The 11,663-nt window shown below is 49.2% G+C and overlaps 1 non-coding gene across 1 annotated transcript; it reads left to right on the top strand.

The window, feature by feature from the left end:
- Window positions 1–5,072: 5,072 nt before the first annotated feature.
- LOC133344205 (small nucleolar RNA SNORD2) lies at window positions 5,073–5,139 on the top strand. Its single transcript, XR_009755329.1, has one exon. It is a non-coding gene; the product is annotated as a small nucleolar RNA SNORD2 (small nucleolar RNA).
- The last annotated feature ends 6,524 nt before the right edge of the window (window positions 5,140–11,663 follow it).

Below are 11,663 nucleotides of genomic sequence, written 5' to 3' on the forward strand. Positions count from 1 at the left end.
TCATGTTTTTGTTTGTTGCGGTTGCACCCGATTCAAGAGCCGAATAGCTCACAGGGCTATACCAAATAAATGAAACTGAAACTGTAAATGTTAGAGTTTGCATGTCTCTCTCCCTCTCTCCGTGGTCGCGTAGATTTATTTTCCGGATCCTCATTAAAGAGCCTCATGCGATGGTGCGGCGGCTCTTTAAAATACTTCTTCTGCCGTTATTTATTCAGGACCACCCTCTCGTATTCACAGCAATTGCGGCTCTTGAAATATTGAGGGTTTTTTTTGCCGATTCTGATTCTTTTGTCAATGTACTGCTGGATGAAGGCCTCCCCCACGCCATGCCGGTCGTTGGGAAAGTTTTACTTCATCAGCTGCTCAGTGCGGGTTAGTACATAGGGGGCGGGGGGGGCTATCAGTTCAGATATCATTCGCCACTAATGTTGGCCGTGGCCGGGTATCGAACTCAGGTTGCCGCGCGCATCGCACAGTGCGCTAACCACTCTGCCACCCCTCCACCCTCCACGAATGTGTAATTAGCGTGAATTACAAACTCGAGTGTTTTTTGTTTCATTCTGAGACAACACGTGACTGGTGCCCCGTGTCAGAATCCGAGCACGTGACTGGTGCCCCGTGTCAGAATCCGAGCACGTGACGGCTGCCCCGTTTCAGAACTTCTGCATCGTAATAGGTTTTTACCCTTTAAACAGTCAAAATGCAAACAAAAAGAAACAACTCTGATAATGGTTGTATCTTTTTGTTAGCATTTTGACTGCTTGTGTTGCGGTTATTGCAAACATGATGCCTTGTATAAAGGTGTCAGTTTTGTACCAGTTTAAAAGGTAAAAACCTACTACTATATTTTGCCACTGGTAAAGGAGATGTTTTATAGTGTAAATGTCTTCTGCATCGTGTTAAGAAAATCGTAACACGCGACTGCGGCTCTGTGTCGGAATTCTCAACGCAAGGCGCTGCCAGTGTCGCCCCCTATTGTCCGATCGTAGTCACAGCCACTTCCTGCCCGATGAGGCTCGTGGCGACCTCTTCAGCGGCGTCACGATCTCTGGGTCAGAGGTCGTCAACCTGCGGCTGCGGATCCGCATGCGACGGCTCTTGAAAGACTGCTCCGTGACGTGATTTATTGAGGACCGCCGTCTCGTATTCAGATGCATAGAGGCTCTTGAAATATTGAGGGGTTTTTTTGTTTGCCGAATTCGAAAAAAAAATGGCTCTTCTTGTGATTTTGGTTGCCGACCTCTGACCTATCCGCTGGGGGATGAATGCTTCCGCATTCCGTCATCATCGTAGTGATCTCCTGTATAACACATTTTGTTTTGTTTAAACACCACGCGTTTAATGCGTGCACTATAATACTTGGTGCCTATGGCCAAATCAGGAAGACTGATGATTATTCCAGAATGTTTCTGTTACGCGTCGTCGCTTTGGGATGTTCTGTGTTCATATTTTGTTTGTTGCGGTTGCACCCGACTCAAGAGCCGCATGGCTCACAGGGCTATACCTAATACATGAAACTTGAAACTTGGTCAAGTGGTGACTCTGGCTCATCGCCTGGGTTCGATTGGTGGGGCTGGGTGGGGCTGGGTGGGAAGGGGCTGGTCACCCCGTGGTGCCCTTATAAAACTCAACGTTTAACCTACTCACGCCGGCTTGTGCCCACCCTCACAGTCGGCATATTTACGGAATACACCACGCCGCCGTTGACCCTGGCCATTGACCGAGCAACCCAACGTTCCTACCAGCTCCCTCCGCAGGAATGTGTGTAATGCAGACATGATTCCTTGCAAAAAGGTTTCAGCTTGGTGGTTTAACATCTTAACGCACCTGTTTAATTGCCAGAAAGTGTAAGACCTATATTATTATATTTTGATATACCGGCAAGAGAGGCCCCATGATGGCTCGGTCGTGTTTGGTTTCAAGTTGCGTTTCCCACGCGTGATTGACGCGGCGGTTGGGTCTGTTGTGTCCACAGAGTGGGGGCCATTCCCGTGGTCGCCTCTACCGCCATTACCACCACATTCTCCGGATAACAAGAAGCACTTGTCCTGCTCTATATGAAAACAAGCGTTCAGTCACTGCGCCTTATAGCCCGGTAGAGTATAAGCGCGCGCGTGTGTGTGTGAGATACCAGATTTGGATAACTTCATTGGGCACCGGGCACAGGTATGGCAGTGTGTATCACGTGCGTCTTATAATCCCATACATCAGTGAGACCGGCTGTGGATAAATCGTGTGCCGTGACGGCCTTCTCAGGTGCTACTCGCCAACAGCACTTGCCCCAAAGGTCTGTTAAGGCTATACGGAGGGATCTTTGTCTCTTGTTTTTGGGTAACTTTATTAACACCGGGCGCCAGGTTTTCGAAGGTGCGTCTTACTTTGCGGTGCGTCTTATAATCCGGTACGTGAGTGACACCGGGTGTGAATAACTTTATTGACACGGGGGGGGGGGAGGTTTTAGAGGGTGCGTCTTACTTTGCGGTGCGTCTTATAATCAGGTACGTGAGTGACACCGGGTGTAGATAACTTTATTGACACGGGGGGGGGGTTTAATTTAGAGGATAACTTTATTGACACGGGGGGAAGGTTTTCGAGGGCGCGTCTTATTTTCAGGTGCGTCTTATAATCCGGACAATTCTGATCTCATTAAGTCAGCGTGGTGACGTCATGCCCCGCGAGCTCCGCCCATCCGGCCCTCTCACTCCCTCCGCTCGCTTCGAGCCGTGTCTATCCGCGAGCCGCAAATAGTTCGGCGGGATTTCCAAAAGCTATTCAATTTATATTTTGTAATATGTACACTGTAATCTATTATACATTACAAAATATATTACAGAATCATCTTGTTTAGTGACTGCAAGCTGCTTGTTATGATTGCGTTTCTCAACTTTGCGCTGTGAAGAACTATTTGGCGGATGGATCTGCTCGACGGTGCAAGTGGGCTATATAAGGGCGCTCCCCGTGATCCGCCGTCTCTTTTGCAACGGCGCCTTGCGTGGTGAGTCGCATGGCACCAGCTGCTGGAGGCCGGCTCGCAATCACAACTAGCACTTCTGTTTAACTATCGGTCTAGTTCTCAGCAATAATCGATAATGTTACAGGCTTGTGCGAAACCCAAGCACACTTTTATTGTGCGATTTCCTTAATTTATTATAGTCTTGTGTTTAGTACAGCAAGCCAAACTTATCTGCACGTGTTCACAAAACCTGCGTGCAGTGTGCACTTTAAGCGGGTAGTGATGTATCTTGCCGAGTTTCGATACATTTCGGCGGGGGAGGGTACAGTGCGATGTTTAGTCATTGGTGAGGTTCCGCGGCTGCGCTGGGTCACGGACTCGTGGCTAAATGTATGGGTCTGTGTAGGCCTCATATCCTGTGTTTATATGTATACTGTGTATGGGCTTTATTGAGGCATACTTCACCCTGTGGGAGTTCTATTTGAGACTCCGCGCGCTGCTGATGTTGCAAATTCCGGGGAATATTAACGCGGGTTGACTGCCGGGTTCGTAGCGAAGTTCGCTACGTGATTAGTGCAGGATTTGCGAGGTGGGTGCTGCATTGGGCAGTGCGCCCAGCGCTCGCTGCGCTTTGCCGTGTTCGTAAAACATTTGCGGTCACGCGGGTGTAGCTGCAGCTTAATCGTAAGGTGCGGCGGTTCGTTTAATAATTTATAGTAAAGGAATCTCTTGCCGCGTTTTTTTTGGATACCGTAAGACCTATCCATGTTCGATAAAGTGACCGCGTTTTTTTAAACGGGTTACGACTTGTATTCAGGCCGCTTGCCTAACTACGTTCCTGTACGGTGTAAGTTGCAAAATCGATCTTGTAGACTGCCTAGCCCAAAACGTTTCTTTTAGTGTTGACAAACCTGCAGGAATGCGTGCACTAGTTCAAGTACTGTAATGCTTTATGTTTTAGCGACTTAAACTTTCGCGCTCTTCATCTTGGATCGGTTTAATTTTAATCGTAACTTGCTAATACTCTTTAGACTAGACGTCGGTGTAAAAGAAAGAGCTTCGTTGCTCATCGGATTTCTTCTCGTCAGGAGCACAAATCTGATCGTCTTCCCCCCCATTGTGTGTGTGCACAGAATGGCGAATCTCAAAATGGCGTCCTCCATGGGCCGCACGTGGCGGTGACGCGACCCACGTGGCATGGTCACATGACGTCACTTCCGGCCCTAACGGAGGGCAATGTTGGTAAGGGGCACGTGGTTTTCATTGTGGAGAGCCTTGTGTAATATAACACTGTTTATAATTTTATATATAGTAACAGGTCTCGCTCTCAGCGGAGTTGACTCTGCCTCGCCCGTGATCGATAAAAGTATTTATCGGCCCCTACGGTTTGCCTGTATTCTTGAACAGGGAAATTTAGTTTTCAGATTTTTTTTGGGTTATGGCAGATAAAATCGGGCACATTTTTTGTCTTTCTCCCTTGTGATGGGACTTTGTAAGATGAACGTTGAGATTAATGAGGGCACGGGGTGACCAATATGGTCTGAATTGGTCCGTAATGTGGTAGGCGCTAAGGGGTTGACTGGTATGGATAATCGTCGGTGCAGTGTTGCCAACCAGCCGCTGGTGCAAATTGACATTCCTTTGGCCGGAGCAAGTTTGTTAACAGTACCATTGGAATATAATGTCAAGCAAAACCTTCTAAATCTGCTGCGAAATGACGGGCCCACAACGTGTTGGCTGTTGCAGTTATTTGACCATACTTCACCATGCTGGTCTGGGTGGGTTTGAAGTTGGTATCCCAAGGTTTTGGATGTCACTTGTCAACTGATGGTGATAGCCGTGAAATGAAAACTCTTTAGATTTCCAGATTGACTAATGCCAGATTAGCGTCGCTTAATCTCTGGGTCCTTCGGTTTAGAATCGGCATCACGCGTTTAGAGGATTTGGCTGCTGTACATTTGCACGTGAGATGATTTGATGGGCAGGTCGCTTCTGAGAACTATATAGTCCAGTGGGTCTTACCTGGTAACGTTAAAATAATTTTAGTTTTAGGCACGTGGCTAATTGTATTTTTGGCAGATGCTTTCCGATGGCATTGGGGCCGTGTGGTTGCAGCGAGTGAAATGATGGTTACCATCTTTCGGGTCTGACGCCTGATGACCCCTTATCCACGCTGATCACTCGCCGTACAACCCCCAGGCTGTCCATTACCAGTGAGATGACATATTTTGTCCTTGTAGAATTCTCACCTAAGGGTCCAGAACATTGTAGTTGTGAACGCACCCACCACGTGCTAGTTCAGGGTCTTGTGTCTATAATGCTCTTCGCACATTAGGATCCAAATTTGGTGGAGTCTGAATATTTTTTGCACCTCCGATTATCACGGATGGCTACATACGATGCGACAGGTTCAATATATATACAGAGACTCTGTAAAGGGGGCATGTGGCTAATCTTGTGCTCTTTGTGTTGCGGAAGGTCCGAGGTTGGTGAGCGGAGTGGATCGCGAGTGGAGGTGAGTTGTGACGGCGTGTCATTGTTTTTGCACCACAAATGGCGTCCGGAGGGCTTTGTCACAGACACTGGCACAGCTGAGGTCCTGCGGTTTGGATCATGGGTTTCGGCCGTCCCCAAACTGTTTTTTGAGCTTGATTTTCCTGTGAAGCTAGTAAGTCCCCATAGATTAACAGTGAAATCCATTGGCTCTTATAGAAACCCAAAAACTCAGACTTGGTCTCATAAACCCAATCATCAGTTTCTACGAGAAAAGATGGTACAGCTAATTTTATTTCTTTGTATGTTGGCTTAATTCCATTTTTTAAGATTAAAAATATGGGTTTGACAGTCTTGCATGTGGCAGAGTGGTTAGGAAAATGCTGCCCCCCCAGATTTGTGGCTCAAAGGTCACTTGAAGGAATCTGAGGTAGCTCTATCCGCTTCCGTGGGCCGTTCTCTTTAAGCATAGGGTCGCGTTGCGAGTTCTGAATTGATCCTTGATGTGATGCCAGTGGCACGATTAGGATTGTCGCGTAGAAACTAATAATTAAAAGCAACTCTCCCCCCCTCTCCATGCGTTTGGGTGGTAATGCAAACTGGAACTGCTGGTCTGTTTACCATGACCAGATCAAATTGGTTAAATTCCAGCTGAGACGGGCTGCCTCGTGGCTCCGTGCAGGATAAAGTTACAGCGCCGCCCTTCCCCGTGGCCCCGCCGTCGTTCCCCCTGCAGACAGGAAGTGATGTCATACTATCCCTCCCTGCCGACCAATCCCGTGGCTCCGGAGGGACGCTTGGGCACCGACAATTCAACCCCGATTATTTCAGAATCTTAATATTTTATTTGTACTGGAGGACTTTGAGCTATGAAGCGCTTGTTTTCACGGATGTCCAGTAGGGGCACGGTCAGAAGGTTACAACAAAACAAGAACCCATGGGTGTGCAAATTGGAGGAAAGGTTGGCAAGTCACTAAAAATAAACAATTTAACCTGACCAATGATCTCAATCCATGACGTTCACTTTCCGTGGTGACTTGGGTTGAGTTTACTCTCGTGGAGTGAACAATGGGGGTTATGTGAATTCGTGTTAAGGTGAACAGAGGGTCCCTTTGGCAAAAATGAACAGCTTAAGATATCTTTGGTTGCCAAGTTGAGAAGCGTACGAGAGATGGAAAGTCTCAAATTAAGGATCACTGAAGAGTGAATTTAAAATGTGTCTGACAAACGGAACTCTATGAAAGTGAATGGCCAGCAATTTGATTCCGATATCTATCGAAGTAGCCGAAATGGCAGGTTGTGTGCGTGTTGTGCGAATTGCGAGGCGGTGGGCAAGCGGGGTGGTGCTGGGCCGTTCGTTGACCTGTGTGTGCTTTCCGTCACGTCTGCAGGTCGCTGCATCCTCTCTGCATCTCACCGATGCACGTCGCCCATGGCCGAGGAAAACCCGGCGGCGATTGCGTAGGAGGAGGGGTGGGAGATCCTTGAGCCCGGCAAGGTGAGAGGGCTGGCAATTCTGCAACTAGGGAGAGCAAAACTGCTAAGATGTCTAGATTTGAAGCTTTTGTGACTGCAAGGATTCATACTCTTAGGTTTTTTGGGTAAAGTCGCGTAGGTAAAAAATAATAATTTAAAAAAAGAATAATAAAAAATGAAAATAAATTGAATTATTTCCATTTATTATATTCTTTATGTGTTTTTTACCTTTGTGACTTTACCGAAAAAAACGCAAGTACTGCTAGAATGGACGTATTATTAGTGTATGTTGAGAGGCTGCTGCGAGGCGCCGTGCAGGATAAAGTTACGGCGCTGCCCTCCCCGTGGCCCTGTCGTCGTTCCCCCTGCAGACAGAAAGTGATGTCATACTATCCCTCCCTGCCGACCAATCCCGTGGCTCCGGAGGGACGCTTGGGCACCGACAATTCAACCCCGATTATTTCAGAATCTTAATATTTTATTTGGACTGGAGGACTGTGCTATATATATTTTATTGCTGTATTTGGTCATTTAGAAGTCTTGATGGATCATCGCATACATAGCAAGTGTGTGTAATGTCGTGTGATTTCAATATGCAACTTGAAAAAGTTGGGCGTTCAGAATCTGAATTTATTTATCCTGGAAAAATCTGACGAGCTTTGAGCTATCTCAGAAATGTTTCTTATTTCACATGTGGATGTTGCAGCACAACGGATTTGGCTGTACTAACCTACAACGTTAGCCCCCACAGCAGCCTATAGTACCTGCTAGGCATTGCCAGCCATCCGTGCATTATCCAAGCTTAGCTCGTGAGATCGGGAACATTAGAGGTGATTGGGTCATTGGTGTTTGGGTTGTACCATTTGTGTAAGCTGTGTGGGGGTTTTGTGTGCGCGCAGGTTGGATCGTACCATTCTGAGGGGGAACAGACCACGTCACCTGACTCGTCACCCGTTCAACCAGGTGAGAGATGTCTCGGATTACATGTGTACGAGTTTTTTTATCCACAATCTCTTGTGGATATGGAGGTGTGTGTGGGACGGTGTTGATGGAGCAAGATGTGTAAATTTAGAACTGGGGGGAGACTGAGGGGCGTGGTGCTGACCACCCACCCCCCTATTGTGCTGGCCTTCATAAGACCTTGCTTGTGTGCCCATAGCAGTCTGTGGGACTACACGGGTGGGGTGGGGGTATGGGCAGGCAGGAATCTTTGTTTGGCGTGGCTGCTGAGTGCACCTAGCCTGGCACAAAGCACTGCTGCGCTGTCGCTTGGCGGTGAGTGCCGCTGTGCGTGTTGGCACGCGGCGTTTGGTGGCACCGCCAGGCTGTGGCCGTTCTCACAACCAGGTGGGTTAGGGGCACCACGATGGCCGCCACGGCAACTCGTCTCTGCAGGAGGCGTGTGGGAGCCATCCCAATCTTGTCACCTGCTCTATAATTGGAGTTTGCGCATCTCCCCGTGGAGAGACACGCAAACCTCCAGGTCCTCTGGTTTTTCCGTCCATGTTTAGAATTTACATGCGTTTTAAATATTTGGCTGATATGAATTTCCACTTGACGAGTCACTTTGTTGAGCTACTATCATTAGTGATAGACAGGTCCCATCTGAAAACTATACAACTCCGGGGGCCTCGCCTGGTGAAGTAAAAGATGGTTTAGTTTTAGTGTTGATCCCCTTCCGCTCTGGGCAGAGGCTGCGACATCTGGCGCAGCCTCAATCGTGGGAGGGGAGAGCAAACTCCCGAATCTCATCCCGGCCGGCTCCTCACCGTGAACTGGCGCCGGTTCATGCTCCGGGAACAGAATTTTACTAAACGGACGTCTTGTCACGAGAGACTGTTAAACACGTTGACGAAACGGGAGTTCAGTTTCAATGCGTTGATGCCGGTGTTGCTGAATGTTTTTTTCCAGCTCTGACCTGGAGGTGGATGGACTGATGCAACGAGGTGGACAGATGGAAGCTGCTGGTTACCGCTGACGACTGCGTCCCCCGGTACGCTGCGCTGCCGTCGTGAGCCGCAGGGAGACGTGGGAAGGGCGTCCTCAGGAGGTGGAAGCTTTGTGATATCCGCTTCCGTGGGGGGAGGGTTGACTTATGTGCGAGCTCCGTTTTGTCTTGCGTGATGCCAAAAGAGCAATCGGAAAACTTGGAGATAAGTGGAAAATGTTAATTTTCCTCCCACCACAAGGACAAGGGGGGATGCCCCATCCGGTTTGGGGCAGCTTGGAGAAATCTGTGGTGCCGGTGATTTTGATTAGGTTGGGCCATGTAGGGGACTCCCACGGGCAGTTTGGTGTCCCTCCTAGGAAGCTGTAATGGATTTGGATGGAGACGGTGGTGGTTGGTGATGGAGCGGTTAACGCGTTGCACTGAGCCCATGTGACCCGGGTTTGATGCTTGCTCGCTGTAAACGGCAGTGCCGATTCTCTAAACCTGTTCTGCTTCAACTGAGTACCTGGTGCTGTGTGTAAACATCACTGGGGAAGACGATGGTGGTTGGGTGGTTCTGGCCACCCCTCGCCCCCTGGTGTGCCGTGTCGGCCTTCCTAGTTGCTACTCGCGAACACTTGTAAGGCATAGTCTCAAGCCGCACCTCACCATAATAATAAATAGGGGGCCTGTCCTGGCCCATCCCCCCCCCCTCAACCAGTATATATATACGGGGTAGTATCTCTTGGAATCTCTCATTTACTTGATACAGCAAGTGTACTGTGACGGTTCCACATGAAGATGGAAACTTGTGTTGCCTCCGAAACGTCGTGATTTTTATTTTAGTTTTATTTTACTTTTATTAATTTTTTTACCTACGCGACTTTACCGAAAAAACTTGAGAATACTTGTAAGGCAGCCAGCCCCCAACCCCCACGGGCAGTCAAATTCCTGGCAGGGCTCCCCATCCCTGTCGGGGCCAAGCCTTGTGGCAGAGCAGCGGCGCTGGACTCCACAGCGGGCAGCGGTGACCCACGCTCGTCCCGTCACTACAAAGCCAGCTACAATGCAGTACAAAAACTAGGATGTGTGCCTGGTTTTATGTAAATACAACAGTCGATTGGTTTATTTTTTCCCCTTCTGAAATGTCACCCGGATTGTTCCGTTGATGGCGTAAGCCGACGAATCTTGAGTGGTTGGGGGGTAGCCCTTGGTGTTTGGAGGGGTGGTGCACAGGAGCGGACATTAGCAGAGCTGCGTCCGAGATCGCTTCTCGCTGCTTCTGGTCCGCCAAGTGGCAGGGGGGGTGGTAGCACTTTTCCCCATGCAGCGCGTCCCTCGCGTGGCAATCAAATAGAAAACAATGTTGGTGTCGTTTGTATGTTGTGTGTGGTTCATTGCTGACTGGATGGTTTCTCCTGTGTGTGTGCCTTAGGTGGTGCTGAAGCTCAAGTTGGGTTCCCAGCTGGACCTGAGAGCACTGATCTTGCTGGCGCTACTCCTGGAGCTCGTAATTGTTGACACTTCCTGCCCCTGGAGGGAGGGGGATGTGTTGCTGCTGCATCTCCTATCCCGTGTTTCCCCTGCCACTCCAAATTTAGCACCGCTGGCTCTGTACCATGCAAAATAAGTTCTAGACACTCCCCCGACCTACATCTACATTATACAGGGTGTTTAAAAAACAGACCCGATTTGAAATCGCGAAATCTCTGCAACCACGAACCGCCCATAAATGAAACTCTTACCACTTGAAGTGGTGGGGCATAGAGTTTCTCCCAGCGCACAATCGGCCCCTACCATCAGTAATTCGCAAGATGGCGACCCCACAACACAAGGCGTTTTGCGTTCTGCAGTTCAGCAAGACTGAATCGGTAATTACGGTGCAGCGTGCGTTTCGACGGCGTTTTGCCACCGATCCGCCAATGTCAAAGAGCATTCGCCGTTGGTACCGACAATTTGAGGAAACGGGCTGTTTGTGTAAGGGGAAGAGCACGGGGCGACCACGCACCTCGGAGGAGAACGTGAGGAGAATTCAAGAAAGTTTCCTGTGTAGCCCACGCAAGTCCACTCGGTGCGTCAGCCGAGAACTTGCGATCCCTCACACGACTGTCTGGCGTACGGCAAGGCGACCTTCACTCGCGAAGCCATACCGCTTGCAACTGGTCCAGGCTCTTGGTGCGTGCGACAAAGGAAAGCGTGTGGAGTTTTGTGATGCGATGTTACAGAACATGGCGGACGACGGCTTCTTACCACGTTTGATTTTTAGCGACGAAGCAACGTTTCATCTCGGCGGTCAAGTTATCCGCCACAATGTGCACATCCGAGGATTGGAGAATCCACACGAAGCTGTTGAGCAGGAGTGCAATTCCCCCAAAGTGAACGTGTTTTGTGCCGTTTCTCAAAGAAAGGTTTACGGCCCTTTCTTTTTCGAGGGAAACGCAATAACGGGGCAAGCGTATCTCGAAATGCTGCAGAAATGGCTCTTTCCACAACTTAATGAAGATTCTAAGGACTTCATTTTTCAGCAAGACGACGCACCGCCGCATTGGCACCTGCAGGTTCGACGTTTTCTCAACGACGCGCTGCCTCGACGGTGGATCGGTCGCACGGGACCCCAAGACTTGGCGCTACACTCCTGGCCCCCAAGATCCCCAGACATCACACCCTGCGACTTTTTCTTGTGGGGGTACGTCAAAGACCGCGTTTTTGTGCCACCGTTAGCGACTAATCTGGATGACCTCAAGAACAGAATCACGGCAGCGGTGACGTCAGTGGAAGAAGGCACTTTGAGAGGCGTTTGGGACGAGT

Source organism: Lethenteron reissneri, chromosome 2 (assembly GCF_015708825.2).
Source record: "Lethenteron reissneri isolate LAM-NWPU_2019-01 chromosome 2, ASM1570882v1, whole genome shotgun sequence".
Classification (NCBI taxonomy): domain Eukaryota; kingdom Metazoa; phylum Chordata; class Hyperoartia; order Petromyzontiformes; family Petromyzontidae; genus Lethenteron; species Lethenteron reissneri.